The following is a 20021-nucleotide window of genomic DNA, read 5'->3' on the forward strand; positions in this document are numbered from 1 at the left end:
ATGGCGGAGCAGGCAGGGAGTATTGAGCAATAGAAGAAATGGCGAAAAATGCGCTGTTTGGGGAATGGCAGCCAACACAGACGTTTTTTCTTCAATTGCTTGCAGGTGGAAGTTCGCCCATACTAGAGGAGTTTCCAGCTGAGAGGGGTTGGGCAATGGTCGTTTGTAGGTGGAGAACCAAGCTCTCAAAGATTTTGGGAAGAAAGAGGAAAATGGAGAAGAAGAAGATGAAGAAGATGATGATGATGTGGCAGAAATGGGCTCAAGGGGGATCAAAGGGCTCTGATTCCATATTGGTAAGCTGAAAGGAAAGGAAAGAGTGGACACAAACTTGGAATACTTGCATTATAGAATGAAGAAGAGTGAGGTCCTTAAGTAGGCACGTCATACATGCTCACTGACATCACTGATGACTTCAGAGCTCCACAATCATCTCCTCAATCTACTCCTAGATTCTCTCAATCATCCTATGTGGCTCTCCACCACCTAATTGTGCTTGTGGGCACCTAACTGTGCCTCTAGCACTCACACATAGAAACCAAGGTGTGCCTGAGGCATACACCTTGAGATATCCCAACATCCTGGGGGTAAGATGCTGGAATATGGAAGCAAGAACTAGAAACTAGAAAACTAGAAGTGAAATAATAACAAGATTGAAAGACAAGAAGTACCTTGAGAAGAGTGTAGACAAGACACAAGCTAGATAGATAGATTGCAATGATGTGACCCATGAATATATGGGCCAAAGTACAAGACATAAAGCAAGAGTGCTTATGGGATAATTGTAGAGGTGTCACATGGCACACACAACTAGACTAGACTTAGACAAATGTAGACTAGGGAAATAGTACACTTAGTGTGCACTTATCTCCAACACCCTCCTTAAGTGGACACTAGGAGTAAGAAAGACAAGACTAGAAGACATGCATAAAGACTGATAGACTAAGAGACAAGATAGAAGACATGACAGACAAAGATCCTGAGACACCCCTCCTCAAGTGATATCCTCATATGGGTCCACAAGGGTAGGGACAAGATGGATCTAAAACAAAACACAGTTAGATTGATAGACAAATAGACAGACAGACAAGACTAGATAGACAGAAGACTGATTGTAGTCAAACAGAAAGACCAAGACACTAGAACCCTTTGACCTACATCATTGGTGGTCAAAGTGGTAGACAAGAAATAGAAGTAATCAGAAAGCCCACTTCTCATCATATGAGGAAGGAATAGCAGGATCAGCTGATGGAGATGTTGCAGCAACATGGGCTGAGGTAGATGCAGGGGTTGATGTAGAGGGTTTGGAGTAGCAGTCCCTCTCCCGGTGATTATCACGGCCACAAATGTGCATGGATGAGCCTTGAAATAGTCCTTCTCCATATGATTAGTTTTGCCACAATGGGTGCAAGGCTTTCTTACCTTAGAACTTCCTTTCTTTGCTAAAAATGCAGTGTCAGTTACCTTTCGTTGTTGAGTTCTTTCTTCCTCTTGGAGAGCATTGATGATACCTTCAAGAGAAGGATTATTGTGATACTTGAAGGTAGTGACAAGAGTATCATAGGTGTCAGGTAAGCTTTTGAGAAGCACAGCAATAGCAATATCTTCGGGGATGGGAGACTTTACTGATGCAAGCTGAACCATAAGACTGCGAAGATAATTGACATGAGAGGCTATAGTAGCTCCTTCTTGCATATGTAGATCAAAGAATGAGATCATAAGTGCAATCTTAGAGTTTTTAGATCGGGGTCCAAAAAGGGTATCCAAAGTGATCCATGCTTGAGGAGCAGACTGTATGTCGGAGATGTGATGAATGTAATCATCTCCAAGACCGAGCAAGATGATAGCATAGGCTTTGTCGCTCTTGGTAGTGACAGCTTGCTCAATGTCGGGATCTTTGGGAGCAGCATGGTGAACAATGTCCCAAAGACCTTCTTTCATAAGATGGCACTTAATTTTGATTTGCCAAGTATGAAAGTTGGACCCATTGAATTTGTCGATAGACATGAGAGAATGAGAGGAAGATGCCATGTGGGAAGGTCTTACCTCTTGCTAAGATGCAAGGGCAGTGTCTATTCCCTTACAATATTGCAAAAATAAATGAAAGGAGAGATCCAAGAAGCTGGTTCTCTCACCACTTTGTCAAGGCCATAGCATGTGACAGCCCATCGAAGCAGGAGGAACCAGCAAAAAAAAAGGAACTGCTCAGCAAACTGAAAGAGGCAATGCACAGTACCTTAATCCTAGGCAGAGGCAGAGGCGCAAAAAGGAGTGCGGTCCAGGAGGTGCAGGCAGCGCGAGCTCCAAGGCAATGCCGTAGGGAAGACGTGGGCAGCTCTCAGGCGATCTCCGTGCAGTCACGAACAGATGGCGCAGATCTCCGTGAAGATGGTGCAGATCGCGAACAGCAGCTGGAGAGGTGCGGCCTGTGCAGGTACGGATTCTGTACAGTCGTACGGACAGTCTTGACTGTACTTCGAAATGTTCATTCGTTGATGCAGGTGCAGGAGCGACAGCAAGAGCGGGAGCTACAGCAGTGCCAGATCTGTGCAGATCTGACGCGCAGATCTGGCAGAGAGCGGAACTGCGCAGCAGATCTGGCAGCGCAATGGCATGCAGATCTGGTGCGCAGATCTGGCAGAGAGCTGGCGGGCAGATCTGCAGCGGCAGCAGGAACGGCAGCAGCATGGCAGAGAGATGGCGGGCAGATCTGCAGCGGCAGCAGGAACGGCAGCAGCGTGGAGAAGACGGGCAGAAGATGAAGATGGCGACCAGCTGAGCGAGGGAGAAATCTGAGAAGAGGCAGCTATGGCTACAGCAGACTGAGGGGAGAGAAGAGGGATCAACCTTGCTCTGATACCATGCTGGAATATGGAAGCAAGAACTAGAAACTAGAAAACTAGAAGTGAAATAATAACAAGATTGAAAGACAAGAAGTACCTTGAGAAGAGTGTAGACAAGACACAAGCTAGATAGATAGATTGCAATGATGTGACCCATGAATATATGGGCCAAAGTACAAGACATAAAGCAAGAGTGCTTATGGGATAATTGTAGAGGTGCCACATGGCACACACTCAAGACACAAAGACTAGACTAGACTTAGACAAATGTAGACTAGGGAAATAGTACACTTAGTGTGCAGTTATCTCCAACATAAGAGTGCAGTGCGGAAGTCAGTGATTTGTGGAGCTAAAGCAGGAGATCCTAGAATGTAGTCGATGACACTGGCTCCTCCGCCATGTGGGAAACATGTGAAACCTGAGGAGACAGGCCACTGGTCTAGTCCATTGTAGATGACCAAATCATGTATATGTCCAAGGTCCAAAAGAGCTTGCCCATACGCAGTAACGGGAGCGCGACTGTCAGCCGAGGAGCGGGGGAAGCCTGAGTCCTCTGTGTCCACCTCAGGTAATAGGACCGGATCTGAGTGGAAGTCCAGGAGTGATGTTTGATGTGCACCTGTCCTTGCGTTGAAATCCCCAACTAGGAGGACCTCTCCGCGTCTGGAGAACTCCACAATGTCTGAGTAGAGATCTAGATAGGGGGATACCCCCGTATCCTCACGTAGCATCCGTGCGAAATGTGACTTCTCAGGAGGAAAGTAGCAGACTGCAATAAAGAGGTCGTGTGTGGAGGGGCGTCGAAATCGGAGCCATAGGTAACGGGCATGGACATCCTGTCTAACCATGGATATCAAGCTCGTGAGCGTTGAACGAAAGAGTACTGCAACTCCGCCTGATCCTCAGACCCCCCTAGTATATCTGGTCTCCTCACGGAATACTGACTCCTAGGTATAGCCACTGACCGAGGGGAGAGGGCGCTTGGGACTCTGATGTGTCTCTGTATAGAAAACGATGCCGCGTCCTGTGTATGACTCTGAGAAGTTCCCAGGGTCAGACCATAGGGTACCATTACAGTTCCATATGGTGCATGCCAAGGGTACTGTGTGCTGAGTCTGAATCTCATAGACCATGTCTCCCTATTTGGGGGGGGGAGTTTGCTACCGTGTTTGGAGTACCTAGTGGGGCTCGGTGGCGGGGACCAACTAATTGGCGGCCATCTCGGACGACAGCCCACTTCCCCTCTTGACGGGCTACATCTCGCTGCTGAAGCAAGGTGCGCCGCTCTTCCACCTGCATAGGTGTGAGATCCTCATCCATGAAGATAGTAGGGTGATCCCGTAGTGTAGCACGCTGCCTGAGTGTTGCAAGTCGAGCCTGAGTATCCCTGAATCGGATGATGAGTGGCTGTGGGCGCGTGGGGTCCCGTCTTGTGCGCCATGCATGCTCGATCCCATGCTCGGCGAGGCCGAGGGTAGAGGTCACGAACGTAGTCGTGTCCGCTAAGGGGTCCGCTAAGGGGGTGAGTGAATTTGCGCGGGGGATACCGCGTAATCGGATGTTGAGAGCCTTACTGGCCCTCTGTTCCTGCTCGGCGATGGTGGCTGAGATTGCTGCTTTGGGTGCCCGTCTCGCAACGTCCACCCATCTGGTAGCAAAGAGAAAGGTCAAGTACCTGGCATTGAAGATCCACCGTGGAGGGCACATTTGGCAAAAGGGCATCCGGCACATCTGGCAAAAGAGCATCCAGAAGCTGTCCATACATGGAAAGGACAGAAAAGCACAGGTCAGCAAATGTTTTGGGACTCTAGGGGCATGGAAATAAGGCAGGATCATGTCCAGGCCTGTCTGGGCCAGTGGCAGCCAGCCACGTGGCCAGGCAGGGGCAGCAAAAGGCCTGCGAATGAGCCCCCAGAGGGGATTAATAGGCAGCAGCAGGAAGTCGGCTGGTTGGGTCGGCCATAGGCAGGCTGCTGGGTCAATTGAGTTGGCGGAGGCCATTTGGGCGTCATAACATATACTTGGAGTAGCAAACCAAGAGTAGGAAGGAGCAGCAGGAGGACCATCCTTGGGTCTATACACAGGAGTTGAAGGAGACCTACAAGGGCTGTAGACTTAGCTCAAGGTGTTGCACACCTAGGCTGGCTTTCCGGACAGCAAGGTGGAAGAGATCCTTTCGACAAAGAGTCTACATGAGCTCAGTGGAGCACGCGGGCTCAGAGATCTAGAGGTGCCAGGCATATAGTAGGAGAACCTTTTGGTATTGTATCTTGTAAAGTTTGTGGACAGACGGAAATATATAAGAGTTGCTTCTATATTGTCTTTGAGCATAGTCTATTTGCTAGTCCGCACACACATGAATGTACACACATGGTTATGAAGCTTGATTCTACAGTGAAACGCTTCTGTTTGTAATTCTTGGGCTAATCTATTAGTGTTCCGCTTTTGCGGGATATCCTTCGGTGGGATTTCATTTTCTAACATATTTACGATCTCATATGTGGTAGGCAACCACGTGGCCCACATTGCCAGATGGGCTGCTTTGTCGTAGGAATTTGAGATGATAGATTTAGGTTTGCTCCACTTCTTCTTGGGTTTGGAGATTTGGCAAACCAAGTGGGGGTTCTTTGGATCACAACAGCTATACGTTTATGAGCTGTTGGCAGCCATACAAAAATGGAGAATTGTAACCCATCTCTTGTCCCATGGATCCCAACACTACACCATCCCAGCATGATCCTAGTGAGCAGGTGGCTGCTGCAATGTACAATAAACTTGTCGTGTTCCTTGATCTGGCTCCTTAACACCAGGGTGGACCTCAACTTTTCAGTGGGGCTGCTAAGATCCTTTATGCAAACACCACCGAAGACACATTGAGATGCGGGTGTGTGGATCCTTGGTATCTACAGGGTACGAGGGATCGTGGATTGTTTTATGTGGGAGGAACGGGAGTAAAACCCCATGATCCAGCTACAGGGACGGAGCGGTTTCAATTGGGGGGAGATCCAGAGACACACAAATCGACAACCAGCCACTGTTTTCCCCTTGGTTCAGCAGCCATTATGTGGAGCAGTAAGAAGCAGCCCACTGTGGCCTTGTCTTCCACAGAGGCAGAGTACTGGGCTGCATGTTTAGCAACCTGTGAGGTGGTCTGGCTTTGGAGACTACTAGGAGAAGTTGGGTTCCACACTGAGATCTGACTGCGACAATTAGAGGTGTATATCTATTGCGAGGAATGCGATGTTCCATGCCCGAACGAAGCACATTTAGATGCAGTTCACTTTGTCCATGAAAAGATTTTTGATGGGGATATCTTGCTAGACTTTAGTTCGATGAAGGACAATGCAGCGGACCTGTTTACCAAGCCTCTACCACAATAGCTGCTCTGTGAACATTCCAGCTCCCTTGGGCTGATTCAACATCCAGGAGCTGTTAGAGTTAGTCATCTCCTATATGTATCGTAGTGAGTGAGGGCTGCTGTGTTAGTCATCTCTTGTATGTGTACTAAGTGAGGGCTGCTATGTGGATGTATGCCCGCCTAGAGAGAGGCGTAGGATATTCATCCTTTCTCAGTGTATTTTCAAAGGGAGACGAGGCAGGGCATGTACGCGAGGATTTCCCGCTGGGCTTCACCAGGCCATGTTTGGAGGCTGCCGCCTCACGCCGGTGTTGGGGGCCACATGTGGCCACCCAATCAGGTTGGGTAACCCTGACCAACCTGGTCGGTAGAGACGCGACCCGACCCGACCCATGTGGGTCTGGTTAGGCCGACCAGCAAGTCAGCTAGTTGGCTGCATAAGTAGGCCGACCAGCAAGGGGACCCTGTTAGAAAATAACCCAACAGAGGGTACACGCAGCGGAAATAATGCCCAGGAGCTCACACAGTGTGCGGTGTGGGTGTGGAATCACAAACTTCTTTACTTATGTGCATTCAATAGGTGTGCAGACTCATCAATAGACAATGAACCAAACTAGATAGAGAAACCACCAAATAATATATTTCCGTCCACAAATATGGACACAATACAAAATAGACAGATCCAGAGTCCCACCAATGGTGTGGTCCTCTGATCTTACCACAAGGTCCTTCTCCTATCTGCTGGCTATCTCTAGACTAGAGTCCGCGTGCTCCACCTTGAGCGTAAGTAAACTTTTAGTCTAGAATGATGTTCTCCACCTTGCTGTCTGGAAACCAGTCTAGGTGGGCAGCTTCCTGCAAGCTAAGTCTGCAGCACAAGGTACTTCTTTCTCCTCCTGGCTGTAGGCCCAAAGGTAGCCCTGCTGCTGCTCCTTCTGCTGGTGGAATTGCTGCCCCAGATGATGATAAAATGAGGCCTGAATGGCCTCCTTATATAGGCCCCAAGGGGGGGCTGATAAAAACCGACCAGCCTGTTACAGACTGGCCGACCAGACTGGCCGACCAGTCTGTAGCTGGTCCAGCCCTATAAGGCACACAAGTCAGGCTTTTTATGGCCCAAACTTTCCAGGGCTTTTGGCCCTCCATTCAAGGCAAATATGCAGCCTATAAAAGGCCTGCCACCTGCCCACTGACAGTCACATTCCTTGCTGCAGATCTGAGCCTGCACTCCCTGCCATGTCTGCACCTCTGCAAACAGTGCGCCTCCATGTCCTAGATCCTTCGCAATCTGTCCCAGATTGTCTTGCTTCTGCTCCGGGCTTGTTCCAGCTCTAAGGCTCCTGCCTGAGCTCCGTACGCCAGCCGTACAGCAGGCATCTGTATTCTGCCATCCTTCCGTACTTTCCTGGCCCTCTGTCCTGCCCTTAGCAGTTCTAGATGTGCTGCCCTCATGCCAGCCATGATGCTGTCTATGTGGCAGCCCCTTTCTCTCTTTTCCTGTTGGGTACTGCCCTAGGTCTCCCTCCCCCATGCTCTCCTCATATGGGGGCTTACAGATGGGGAGGTGACCTTTCCAACAGACCCTCCCCTATATATATCCCTCCTTGCGCCCTTGTTGTATCATTCACGTGGAGTTTTTTCTCAGCATTATCAGCAGAGTTTTTTTCCTGACTCCTGTGTCGAGTCTTTCCACGCTACGGGATTTTAGATTGTTAAGGTGTGCAAAATGGAAGGATCTAGAGAGGTGAAGGAATGCTGTAATTCAAAGGTTTTGACTATGTGTCCACAAGATAGAACTCACAAAACACCAAACTCAGAGATAGACAATGGTAGAGCAGTTCCCAAAATGCCTCAGAATATATTGCAGAAATCTGAGTCGAACAAGCTTCACCTGGAGCCCTTTGCTGCCCTAGATTCTCTGTGGTGAGCACAAAATTTGCTCCTACTTCAGCCTCTTGTATTGTCAAGTGTCCCAAAGTCTGCTCTCGTATCAGGTGAGATCAAACCATGGATTATGGGGCATCTTTTCAGATGGGGAGCGGGCTGTAGAGCGACTCGTTGGAAAAGTCCTAGTGGCGGCATCCTAGACCACCGAGACCAAAGTGTTTGAAACATATGCAAGGTTTGCGTCATCTCCAAGGTGGGTTAGGAGCTCATGTGACAAGTGGCTCATATACACTGCATCCAAGGCATGATCAAAGTGTATTTGGACATGGGTGGGAACCGACTGATCCTGTCTACTGGCGTGGTGGTCAATATGCTAAATGCCAAATAGGAGTGGTCCGCGCCAATTGTGGGATAAGGGACCATGAGGTCTTGTACATGTGTCACAAAGGCTGGGGAGCCCATTAGGTAATCCACTGTGCTCGTCCGCGTCCATGTGGAAAGCAGTGAGTCCCAGATGATGGTCGTCTGAGAAGGCCGTTATATATGATCAGGTCGTTCACTACTCCCATCTCCAGTAGGTGTCAGCCATATACCGCGACGTGTGCATCCTTTGAATGTCTCACTATCCCGAGCTTTGTTGGGTCAATCTCCGGCAGTCTAAGAGGGCCATCTCCAAAGTCAAGCAGATTAACTTGTCTGCTCCCCGTTTGTGCATTGAAGTCACCTAATTGGAGGATCTCCCCTTGCCTAGAGAACTCCGTGATGTCATCATCATATTGTGCACTTCTGTGGTGACCTCAATGGCACATGATGATTTATTTGGAGGAAAGTAGCATACCACAATGAAAATTGCCCTTGCTTGTTGTGGTTGTAGCCGGACCAACATGTGTTGTGTGTGCTTCTCTCTATGCATCATAGATATGAGCGATTGCAGATGTGATTTGAAGAGGAAAGCTACTCCCCTAGACCTCGGACTCTAGCTTCTCTCCTCAATGTCTTGCTATATGCTGACTCCCATGTGTGTCCTGTTACTGTAGGTACCCCTCTCTCTGGACTCTCGTATGTCTCTTTCTAAAAAATGATATCTCTATCAGTGTATGTCTCTGAAAAGCCTCCCGGATCAGACCAAAGGGTGCCATTACAATTCCACATATCTATCGTTACTCTGCTTTGTGGCACAATCCTATCAGTCCAACACCGTCATATGCTGCCAGCATCTCTATCTTCCCTTTCCTCCCTTTCTGCCCTCTTCCTTATGATGACTTTGCATCTATATAAACATTTCCCTTCTTGTCTTGTTGGAAATAGAGGATAGAATCACTCACACCTCACTTCCTCTCTAGATCATACAACACTCAGAAAAGTGAAAGAGAGAGAGGCCAAAACTCAGATATATTCCCCCACAACGGTGGGCAACAAAAGATCAAGAGAGAGCGTGTACAAACAGCCTGAGTGCTGTCCAAAAGATGCCGAGTCTCTTCCTCTCCTTGTGCGCTTGCCTGTGTGCAAGGCTTGATTTGGCCGACCAGGGAGTCAGCTCCCTGCCCTAGATCCCGACCTGCCAGCCTACCAACCGACATGACAGGTCGGCCTTTGCTGGCTGGTCAGGCCGGCTCAGGTCTTCTGGCCTATAAAAGGGTCCATAAGCAGGGCTTATGGGCTGCTGCCGCAGCTGCCTAGTCTGCCCGTGCGCAGGTCCAGGGGCGCCTTGAACAGCGCGCCATCTTGCTGCTGCTGCACGGGCTGCCAAACAGGTCTGTCTTGTTTCCTTTTCTTCTTCCCTACCCCCCACGGTCTCCTGCTCCCTTGTCCCCTCAAATCGGGGGTTCACAGGTGGGGCAGTGACCTTCTAACACCCCCTCTCAATGTCACAACTCTGGGCCAATCCCCATGCGTCGAATGAGGTGCTCCAGCTGCTCCCTGGGAAGCGTCTTCGTGAAGACATCTGAGATGATGTCGGAGGTTGGGTAGTATATCAACTCTATGACTTCTTCGTCGATGAGTTCTTGAACAAAGTGGTAGTGGACCTCGATGTGCTTCGTCCGTGTGTGGAACACCGGATTGTTGGCGATCGCTATGCAACTATGGTTGTGGCACATAACTGGAGTTGCATCTTCTTGGGCCACATTCATGTCCTCCAAGATCCACCTGAGCCACAATGCTTCATTGCCGCTGTAGAGGCAGCCCTGTACTCCGTCTCTATAGATGAAAGGGCGACAGTAGGTTGTTTCTTACTCAGCCATGACACGGCTCATGATGAGAGTAAGAAACAATATCCAGAGGTCGATCTTCGGGTATCAATGTCCCCTGCCCAATCACTATCACGGAAACCTCCCAACTCGATGCCTTTGGTTTAAGTTATGCCGTAGGTGTTGGTACCCTTCAAATACCTTAGCACCCTCATACCTGCGTCCCAATGAGCCTTCTTGGGTGTGGCGGAGAACTGACAGAGAAATCCAACTGCGAAGGAGATGTCAGGTCGAGTATTGGTGAGGTAAAGCAAACTCCCCACCAAGCGTCGATATAGTAATGAATGAGTTGGCTCAGATGGATCACGCACACTCAGCTTCAAACCAGTCTCCATGGGAGTCACTGCAGCTTTGCAATTTTCCATCTCAAAGCGTTTGAGCAGTTTAGTGCAATACTTCTCTTGTGAAATAAAGATATTGCTCTTTCCTTGTTTCACCTTAATTCCAAGGAAGTAGTGAAGTATGCCTAAGTCAGTCATCTCGAACTCCTCCATAAGAAGTCTATTGACTTGAGCAATCTTCTTCCTACGATCCCAATAATGATGAGGTCATCCACATATAGAATCAATACCAGCCGCAAATCCCCCTCTGTGTCGAGATAGAGATTTGACTTTGATGGACTCCGTTGAAGCCCCATCTTTAGGAAGAAGACATCTATCCGTTGGTACCAAGCTCGGTGGCTTGTTTCAGCCCGTATAAGGCCTTCTTCAGTTTGCAGACTTTTGATGGGGATCGTGAAGTCTGAAATCCTGGTGGCTGTGCCACATATACGTCCTCCAAGTTACCATTCAAAAATGTGGACTTGACGTCCATCTAAAAAATAGGCAACCTATGATGAGCAGCCAAGGCAATGACTGTCCGAATAGTCACCATCCTAGCTGTGGGAGCAAAGGTCTCGTGGAAGTCAAGCCCTTACCAATCTTGCTTTGTATTTGTCCAAGCTCCCATCTGACTTGAACTTAAGCTTGTACACCCATTTAGTCCTGATGACCTTCCGCTTGGTTGGTTTGGGAACTAAATCCCAGGTGTCATTTTTCAAAATGGCTTCCATCTCAACCTTCATGGCTTCCTGCCATTTTGGTATATCCTTCGCTTCCAGGAAGGAACGGGGCTCAGCAAGTTGAGCTACTAAAGCGAAGTTCACGGAGGGAGTTTGCATGTTTCTTTGAGACCGCTGCACTCCGGAACTGCTCTTGGGTATGTCCGTGACGAAGGTACTTTGGATGAAGTTGACTTGGGAGCTGGCTCTAGAATGGCATGCTCCTCCTCCTCTTCCTCCTCCTCCGGATCTTCAGTTTGCTCCATCTCGCGGATGGTGACTTTGGGTGGGGGTAACGCTAGAAGTTCTGGAACCTCCTTGGCAGGCTGTGGCTCGGTTTCTTCAAAGATACACATCCCTGTTGATAAAAATCTTCTTGTCTGGGTCGAGTAGGCGGTAGGCCTTGGACTCTTCGCTATATCCCATAAAGATACATCTCCGGCTGTGGGGATTCAGCTTTGTTCGCTCATCTTTGTGTACATGCACAAATGCTTTAGAACCAAAAACCCTCAGATGAGAAATGATGGGCTTCTTACCATAATAAGCTTCGTATGGAGTCTTGCCGTCAACAGCCTTGGTCTTGGTTCTGTTGAGGATGTGAATGGCAGTATTCACGGCTTCACCCCAATAGGCTTTCGAGAGATTCCGCCCTCGCAACATGGTCAACCCTGTCTTTGTGACGGTCCTGTGTTTCCTCTCAGCAACTCCATTCTGTTGAGATGTGCGAGCTGTCTCTTGATCCCTTGCTTCTTGCAGAATCCATTGAACTCGGTCGAAGTGAACTCCCCCCCTCTGTCGTTGCGGAAGGCTTTGATTACCTCCATGCTCTCCTCTACCTGGGCCTTTCAGACTTTGAATTTCTCGAAAGTGTGAGATTTCTAGGCCAGGCAAAATACCCATGTTATGCGTCTGAAATCATCAACAAGTAAGAGAGAATACCGCGAACCTGCGAATGAATTTGTCGACATTGGGCCGCAGATGTCGGCGTGAACCAACTTGAGCAGCTTCTTGGCCCGTGATGAGGCCTCCTGTGGGAACCTATCCCTATGTTGCTTGCCTTCCACGCAAGCCCTATAGACATGATCATTGCCTGCTATTGGTGGAAGTTCATCCAACATCTTTGTCTTCTGCATCTCGGAGAGAGTGCCATAGTTGACATGACCGAACCACTCGTGCCATAATATGGATCTTCCATGGTCCTCGTGCACCACCAGAGCATTGAGCCGATATAGCCCATGCTCGTTGACACCTTGAGCCACCACCTATTCGTTTGCCTTGGATGTGACAGTGACCTTGCCATTGTCGAATAATACTGACATATTGTGCTTGTCCATCTGACAGACAGAAAATAGGTTCTTGCACAAATTCAGTACGCATAGTACACTGGAAATCAGCTCCTTGTTTCCAGCAGTCGTAATCAACGGAATACTATCGACACCCTTCACAGGGAATGACCAGTTATCCCCAACAGTAACTTTGGAATTGGGATGCGTATCTTCCATGGTTTTGAACCATTCCTTCTTGTTGGACATGTGCTTTGAAGCTCCACTGTCCACATACCAACCTTCCTCTCCCTCATTGACTGCATATGCGGAGCAATACTCAGTGATGAGTCAGAGAGCACCGGTCATGACATTTGCTGATTCATGTTGGAAAGGTGACCTCCCCATCTGTAAGCCCCCAAATGAGGAGTGCGTGGGGGAGGGAGACCTAGGGCAGGATGTGCCCAAGAGAGAAGAAAGAGAGGGGGCTGCCACATGGGCAGCACCTCACAGGATTGCGACCTGTAGATTGCGTCAGCATGGTGAGGGTAGTGGGCAGGTGAAGGGCCTGCAACAGACCCTGATGATGGCGCGGTACAGGCAGGTCAGGACAGCAGGATGTATGGGGCAGTATGGTGCAGGACATGTGGCTGGAAGGGCCTGGCAGAGGTGCTTGCATGACGGGGTCCTTGGCAAAGTATATGGGCAGGTCTATGGCCTGCAAGCAGGGCTGGCAGGTGGCAGGACAGGAGCGGCAAAGGGGCTGGACCCTGTATGGAACAAAGGGCCAGCAAAGGGCCCTAAATAGGGCTGGATAGGCAGCCAACCAGCCAACCAACTGGTCGGTTGGTTAGGGCTGCTACAGACCAGCCAGTTGGCCCATTTAGGGCTGGCTGGTCGGTTGGTTCAAGGGGGCTTTGAGCCGTATAAAAGGAGAGGCCTCAGGCCTCATTTTATCATCCAGCAGGGCAGCTTCCAGCAGAGCAGAAAGGAGCAGCAGAGCACAACCCTTGGGGCCTACATCCAAAAGCTGAAGGAGTACTAGTGTTGCTGCAGACTTAGCTCAGTGTGAGGCTGAGACCTTGGCTGTCTTCTAGGGCAGCAAGGAGCTAAGGTCAAAGGACGGAAAGTCTACAGAAGCTCCAGGTGGAGCACACGGACTCGAGTCTAGAGATAGCCAGCAGATAGGAGAAGGACCTTGTGGTAAGATCAGAGGACCACATCATTGGTGGGACTCTGGATCTGTCTCTTTTGTATTGTGTCCATAGTTTTGGACGGAAATATATATATTTTGGTGGTTTCTCTATCTGGTTGGTTCATTGTCTATTGACAAGTCTGCACACCTATTGTATGCACATAAGTAAAGAAGTTTGTGATTCCACACCCACCGCACACTGTGTGAGCTCCTAGGCATTACTATAAGTCTTCCGCTGTGCGTACCCTTTGTTGGGTCATTTTCTAACAATTCAGTCTTTGGCTCCTCCTTGGACTCCTTTTTCTTGAGGTCCGCCTTCTTCTTGCGGCACTCTTTAGCGGAATGACCAAGCTTCTCACAGTAGAAGCACTTCATCTGCCTCTTTTTCTCTGTATCCTCAGTCTTGTTCTTGTTTTTGGAGTCTTTGAACTTACCCTTGTCGGGCTTGTGCCTCGCCATGAGAGCCTTGTCATCCGATTGCGAAAATAGCTTTTCCCGAGCCTCTTCCTGCAATAATAAAGGCCCAAGCTCCTCGAAGGTGAGAGGCTTGTTCCTCTGTCCTACAGTGACCATAGTCACAAAACTCTTAAAGCTTCTAGGTAGCTTGTGTAAGGTCAACAGTGCCAGTTGACTTGACTCTACCTTCTGACCAACTGCCGCGAGCTGATCCCTCACTATCTTGACTTTCGTCAATTGGTCATGAACATTGTCACCTTCATTCATGTCCAGGTTGTACAGTTGGTGTTAAAGCATCATAATCTAAGATGTATTGTCCGTTTCATACAAATCCTTCAGGATAGCCCATGCCTCTACAGATGTCTCGGCTACCTGCATGTGCGGAAGAACAGAGTCCACCCTGGTTCCTATGATTAATGCTAGGGAGTGGGCATCTCTCTCTTCCCAATTCTCAAGTTCTTCACCATCCACTGGAATGAGAATCTTCCCCTTGTTATCCAACAATTCTTCCTAGCAGAGGTACTCTGATCTAGAGCTGTGAACCTAGCTCCTGATACCACGTTGGAATAGAGGATAGAATCACTCACACCATACTTCCTCTCTAGCTCAATACAACACTCAGAAAACTGAAAGAGAGAGAGGCGGAAACTCAGATATATTCCCCCACAATGGTGGGCAACAAAAGCTCAAGACAGAACGTGTACAAACAGCCTGAGTGCTGTCCAAAAGATGCTGAGTCTCTTCCTCTCCTTGTGCGCTTGCCTGTGTGCAAGGCTTGTTAGTGCAAGTGATGGGGAATGAGGGGGGAAGGGGGGGCTATTTATAGGAGGGGCTAGGCCCCTTGATTTGGCTGACCAGGGAGTCGGCTCCGTGCCCTAGAAACCGACCTGCCAGCCTACCAACCGACCTGACTGGTCGGCTTTTGCTTGCTGGTCAGGCGGCTCAGGTCTGGCCTATAAAAAGGCCCATAAATAGGGTTTGAAGTTGACTTGGGAGCTAGCTTTGGAATGGCATGCTCCTCCTCCGGATCTTCAGTCGGCTCCATCTTGCGGATGGTGACTTTGGGTGGGGGTAACGCTAGAAGTTCTAGAATCTCCTCGGTAGGCTGTGGCTCGGTTTCTTCAAAGGTCACATCCTTGCTAATAAAGATCTTCTTCTTGTTCGGGTCGAATAGGCGGTAGGCCTTGGACTCTTCGCTATATCCCAGAAAGATACAGCTCCGGTTATGGGGATCCAGCTTTGTTCGCTCATCTTTGTGTACATGCACAAATGCTTTAGAACCAAAAACCCTCAGATGAGAAATGATGGGCTTCTTACCATAATAAGCTTCGTATGGAGTCTTGCCATCAACAGCCTTGGTCTTGGTTCTGTTGAGGATGTGAATGGCAGTGTTCACGGCTTCACCCCAATAGGCTTTCGAGAGTCTGCCGTCGCAACATGGTCAAATTTGTCTTTGTGACGGTCTTGTGTTTCGTCTCAGCAACTCAATTTTGCTGAGATGTGGGAGCTGTCTCTTGGTCCCTTGCTTCTTGCATAATCCATTGAACTCGGTTGAAGTGAACTCCCCCCCTGTGTTGGTGCGGAAGGCTTTGATTACCTCCCCGTTCTTCTTCTCTACCTGGGCATTCCAGACTTTGAATTTCTCGAAAGCATGAAATTTCTTGGCAAGGCAAAATACCCATGTCATGTGACTGAAATCATCAACAAGTAAGAGAGAATACCGCGAACATACGAATGAATTTGTCGACATTGTGCTGCAGATTTTGGTGTGAACCAACTCGAGAGCTTCTTGGCCCGTGATGAGGCGTCTTGTGGGAACTTGTCCCTATGTTGCTTGCCTTCCACGCAAGCCTTACAGACATGATCATTGCCTGCTATTGGTGGAAGTCCATCGACCATTTTTGTCTTCTGTATCTCAGAGCTGTATCTCAGAGAGAGTGCCATAGTGTACATGACCAAACCGCTCGTGCCATAATATGGATCTTCCATGGTCCCCGTGCACCACCATAGCATTGAGCCGATATAGCCCATGCTCGTCGACACCTTGAGCCACCACCTGTTCGTTTGCCTTGGATGTGACAGTGACATTGCCATTGTCGAATAATACCGACATATTGTGCTTGTCCATCTGACTGACAGACAACAGGTTCTTGCACAAATTCAGTACGCATAGTACTCCGGAAATCAGCTCCTGGTTTCCAGCAGTGGTAATGAATGGAATACTACTGACACCCCTCACAGGGCATGACCGGTTATCCCCAACAGTAACTTTGGAATTCGGATGCGTACCGTCCATGGTTTTGAACCATCCCTTCTTGTTGGACATGTGCTGTGAAGCTCATGTCCAACATACCAACCTCCATTGTCCATGTAGCAACCTTCCTCTCCCTCAATGATTGCATACACGGAGCAGTACTCAGTGATGATGAAGAGAGCACTGGTCGTGACTCTGCTGATTCAGTCTTATGCTCGTCCTTGGACTTGGACTCCTTTTTTTTGAGGTCCGCCTTCTTCTTGCGGCACTCTTTAGCGGAATGACCAAGCTTCTCACTAGAATTACTTCATCTGCCTCTTTTTCTATGTATCCTCCCCCCGCCTCTACCTTCCGCTCCTCCGCTCCGCTCAGCCTCCCTTCGCTCAGCCTACCTACCCACCCTGCTCTGCCCCTTTGTTGGCACTGCTCCTCCCTAGGCGCTGCTGCAGCTACCCGCACCCCCCTTCTCGCTCCCGCTCAGCCCGCCTAGCCCCTCGCTCCCCTCAGCCACCCCTCGCCCCCCTCAGCCCGCTCAGCCCCCCGCCCGTCGCTCCCGCTCAGCCCCCCTTCTCGCTACCCGCACCCCCCCTTCTCGCCCCTCGCTCCCACTCAGCCCCTCGCTCCTCGCTCTTGCTTAGCCCCCGTTCTCGCTACCCGCACCCCCCCTTCTCGCTTCTTGCTCCCGCTCAGCCCCTCGCTCCTCGCTCCCCTCAACCACCCCTCACTCCCCTCAACCACCCCTTGCTCCCCGCTACCCCCCGCTCAGCCCCTCGCTCCCCGCTACCCCCTCACTCAGCCACCTCCCTTCCTCCTTTTCTGCTCATCCCCCCCCCGGCTCCCCTCGCTACTTTTTTTTTTTTCGGGAAAAAGAAAAGGGAAACCACAACCACCTTAAAAAAAAAAAAAATCATCGCCATCTTAGCCTCTCCTCCTTCTCCACCTCTTGGCTGCCTCTCCACTTCAGGCTTCCGCACTACCTCTCCACCACCTCGCACTAGACGTGCCTCCCATTATGGGGGGGGAATCGGTGCTCCCGCTCCCGGCTGAACATTAACACTAAGATCTGCACCCGCACCCCAAGAGAATGGGGGACAAAGCCAAGAAAGACGAAAATAACAACAACAAAAAAAAGCAAACGACACAACTGAATTTGGAGGATGTGAACACACGTTACAACTGAAGTGAACTCGGGCTAAATAGCAAGGCAAAGGTAGGACCCGCCTCAACTTCTTCAGCATCTATCTCTACCTCAACCTCAACTCCTGCTACAATGTCAGTTTCGTTTTCAACTCCAACCTCAGCTCCCTCTATCTCTATCTCTATCTCTACTTTGACTTCAGTCCCCGCTTCAGGCCTCGCTCTAGTTCTAGTCTCAGCTCCATCTACATCTACGATCAGTGACATACTCCTGCCCATGGCGCCAGTTGTTGTTCCCTTTCCCTCTTCTACTGTTATAGCTCTCGCACAGCTTATGACCCCTACTTCGGAGGTGTCATACACTGTGCCGCATTATGCTTCACTCTCCCCTCTCCCTCTGCCCAGCCTCCCACACCCCGTTGGGACTACCTCATCCATTCCATTGTCATCTCCGTTCCTCACTCAACCACCGTCCAGTTTTCGGACTCAGTCCCACTCTTTCATGCCACAGTCACCACAGTTTTAGCATGGACATGGGTGGATTGACACACCAGAGGCCCGTGAGACCCTACTCACGGAGATACATAGTTTTTGTGAGCGTGAGATGGAGCTGGCTCGCTTTGGGTCCGCTTCAATCATGAGCAGAGCCGCATCATACAGGAGCAGGCTAGGGCCATTTGGGAGCAGGCGCGTCTTATTCAGGGACTCAGACAGGATATCATGCAGCTCTGACAGGAGGTCACAGCCATACACACTGTCCCAAGGAGTACCCCGGTGGTCGAGGCACAGATTGCGAGCATGCAATTTGCTATTGAGGAGACTTTCAAATGGGTTGACGTGGCCAAACAAGAACCCGCAAGGGTCACCGTTTCGGCTACCCTCATGGAGCAACAACAGAGAGTCAGCAAGGCTCTCAACATCAGAGTATGCGGGATCCCACGCACTAAGGCTGGTACGATGATGAGTGTAAGGCCTTACGCTGTCAGCTCAAATTCGAAACAAAAAACAGTCTTTCGAGTGCACCAGATACGCTACGTGAATACTGTAGACTGGTACGGAGGAAGAAACTAGACTTCGTTCGTCAAAACGAGGAGGAGCTGCTGAACATTTTGTTTAGTAACAACTCTAAGGACTTCTTGCGGAGATTTCTAGGATGGTTCCCTCTGCCACTCACTGACACCTAGATTTGGTTTGATTATGCACGCACACTTTATGACATCCCAAATCAGCCAGTCCTCAGCCTCTCACACATGCCTCGTCCCACATCCTGCACCCTCTTCACTAGAGGAGGGGTAAAGGATGCTGTAATGAAACTTCATAATGGCCGAGCGAAGGATCATGAGGGACTATGCACTGAGTTCATTGCATATGGGATTAACCTCCTAGCCCTGATCTTAGCAAAGCTTTTTAATGAAGCGGTTTGTTTGGGATTTCCACACACTTGGACCATTAACACTATCTCCCCCATCCACAAGGCAGGGGATCCGGAGCCTGGAGAACTACAGGACCATTATGATTGGACATGTCATGTCTAAGATTTATGCATCAGTACTTGATTCCGAGGTTAGCAGACTTGCAGAGTGTCGAGGACTCAGAGTAGCAGGACACGCCGGATTTTGATGTGATCATGGAACCATGGACCACCTTCTGACGCTCAGATGTATCATCGAGGAGGCGAGGTCATGGAAGCAGAGGGTTTATTGTTGCTTTGTGAATTTTCGCAAGGCATTTGACACGGTCCTGAGAGCCCGCCTCATACGGCGTCTACAAGACTTGGGTTATGACCAGGAGATCATTTGGGCTGTCATGGCACTTTACGAGAGAGTTTCTGGTTAGAGTTCGGGTAGGATCCGGGTGGATAGACGAGATCATGAGTACCATCGGGGTCAAACAAGGGTGTCCTTTGTCGCCTACCTTATTTGGCCTCTACATTGACGAGCTTGAGACAATGATGTAGACACAGGGGGGTGTAGGTTGCTCTCTTACGGGCACATTGATCCAGATTTTGCTCTATGCAGAGGGGCTTCAGAGACACCTAGACGCACTACAGTCCTTTTGTGAGTCTCATGATTTGAAGATCAATCTGGGTAAAACCAAGGTCATGATCTTCAATCCATCTCGAGCCATCATGCGTCAGGAGCAGTTTACATTTGCGGGGTCATCTGTTGAGATAGTTTCATCATACACTTATCTTGGGGTTATCTTCTCCGGACCGAGCTTCACTATGAGACCTGCAATGCAGGCACGCTTGAGTAGAGGTTATGCCTCATTGGCCAGGCTAGAGAGGCAGTGCTTCCGCTCACACTTTCAAGATCCACGCACCAAGGGGTTGCTTTTTGAC

General features: G+C 49.6%; 1 protein-coding gene across 1 annotated transcript in view; it reads left to right on the plus strand.

The window, feature by feature from the left end:
* The window catches only part of LUT1 (Cytochrome P450 superfamily protein), a 78515-nt gene that overhangs the window by 11873 nt on the left and 46621 nt on the right, over positions 1-20021 (plus strand). The gene's annotated exons all lie outside the window — the stretch shown is intronic.

The sequence above is a fragment of the Dipteris shenzhenensis genome, chromosome 25, assembly GCF_047967505.1.
Source record: "Dipteris shenzhenensis isolate YYH24624 ecotype China chromosome 25, Dip_SZ_1.0, whole genome shotgun sequence".
In the NCBI taxonomy this organism is placed as follows: Eukaryota; Viridiplantae; Streptophyta; class Polypodiopsida; order Gleicheniales; family Dipteridaceae; genus Dipteris; species Dipteris shenzhenensis.